At 40.0% G+C, this 1,731-nt stretch overlaps 1 protein-coding gene and 1 long non-coding RNA gene across 5 annotated transcripts in view; one reads left to right on the top strand and one right to left on the bottom strand.

Annotated features, from left to right (window-relative positions):
• ppp1r37 (protein phosphatase 1, regulatory subunit 37) overlaps positions 1–1,731 on the bottom strand; it is a 45,352-nt gene that overhangs the window by 25,122 nt on the left and 18,499 nt on the right. The window lies entirely within an intron of this gene.
• LOC116673256 (uncharacterized) overlaps positions 1–1,731 on the top strand; it is a 16,600-nt gene that overhangs the window by 5,050 nt on the left and 9,819 nt on the right. The gene's annotated exons all lie outside the window — the stretch shown is intronic.

Genomic DNA, 1,731 nt, shown 5'->3' with positions numbered 1-1,731 from the left:
TTCTTGGTTCGAATCCAGGTCGTTCCGGGCCTTTCTGTGTCTGGATTATGTTCTCCCCGTGTTTGCGTGGGTTTCCTCCGGGTACTCCGGTTTCTTCCCACCATAAAAGACATGCATCCTAGGTAGGACTACAGTTGAAAACTAGCCAATTGGCTAACGCATTTACAGAAATGTTCATTAATGTGCATTGTCCTAATCAAATAAATAAATAAAATAATAAAAAGATAGCATGGCAACTGCCAATGCTGGAGACCCATTGACAAAACTTGAGCCCCTTCCTCTTTCACTGAAGTGTGGAAGTATTTTGGATTTCCAGTGAATTGTATTGACAACGTTCGCCTTGTCGACAAAAAAGCCACAGTTTGGCAGTCTCTGCTATGTGCGTTTGCTATATATTCTGTGTGTTTACCATTGCACATTAGCCTAGCAGCTAGCGGATATTCCTTCTGCTTATAGCTTTATCCCAACAAAACCGCACGGTGAATTTCAGCATGCATGCACCTTTTGTAGCCTAAACAGAGCAGCTTATAATGGTTATTGTAGAGAGAGCAACAAGTTAGCGGACTTCCGTCCACCGAGTCACACTCTCTACTATCGGTCTGCTCAGCTGCTGTGCTGGCTTGATAGTGTTTTAAGCCATTAACAACTGCAACCGTTGTCTTCAACTGTAACTAACCAGTGCCTAATCGTAGTGCTGCCTGGAAGACGGCGTTGGGGGATCAAACACCAAACTTCCTGTGGTGCGAAGCGTCTTACTCTATTGACAAATTGTCTTGTTTCAGCATGTTTCAATTTGACAATGTTGTGTGGTACATTGCCAACAAGGGTCAGACATTGTTACATACAAGTCTAGTCAAAACAATGGCATAGCAACTTGTGCTTTAAAAAGAATCGAAGAACAAATCGAGAATCAAATCAAATCGTGACCCTAGAATTGAAAATGTAATTGAATCAAGGATTTGGAGAATCGTGACGCCCGTATTAGACACATTAGGCATAGGGGTGTTGCTTCAAATGTTTTGAACAGGAAAGAGCAGGCCAGGTTATATAGTTGAGGTTTTATTTTTAGTTTCTTTGTTTATAGACAAACAGCTAGACTTACTTAAAGTTAAACTTTAAGATTAGTGTTGATAAAAAACATTTTTTTCATCAAATCCCTACACTTACTATTCAGACCTGTTCTTATGATTACTGTAATGTGATAAGGCCAAAAGAAGATACTAAATGTTTATGATTATCGATTCATTTACAGTTTCTTTTCTCGATTTCTTGTTTAAAGCTTTAGGGCAAATTTTTTTACAGGGGTAAAGCAGGAGCTCAGCAGGCTGGGGTTGTGATGGCTTTCCATACTGCCAATGGATTTAAGAAGAGATTATGACGTTTCACTAGAGGGGGCAAATAACATAAGTTCAAGTAGGAACTACCCTTTTTATTCACCACCTTTTCTGGCATGGTCTTCAGCATCTCAGCACTTCCTCATTGAGTGAAAGGAAAATGTTCCTTTACCAACAATGACGAATCAAGTTACAAAACAGCTGAACAAAGGACAAATATCTAGAGCGAGTACACTCAGTTGCCAGTTTAATAAGTACACCTAGCTTACACTAATGTAGCTTAAAGGTCTTATGACATGCTGCTTTTTGGATGCTTTTATACAGGCCTTAGAGTTCCCCTAATTCCGTATCTGAAGTCTTTATCAGGAACATCAGCCTTGGTGCAGAATTACAGCCA

This window comes from Etheostoma spectabile, chromosome 3, assembly GCF_008692095.1.
Source record: "Etheostoma spectabile isolate EspeVRDwgs_2016 chromosome 3, UIUC_Espe_1.0, whole genome shotgun sequence".
NCBI classification, from domain to species: Eukaryota; Metazoa; Chordata; class Actinopteri; order Perciformes; family Percidae; genus Etheostoma; species Etheostoma spectabile.
Note: the sequence above shows the minus strand (reverse complement) of the source record. Positions and strands in the feature narration are given on the sequence as shown.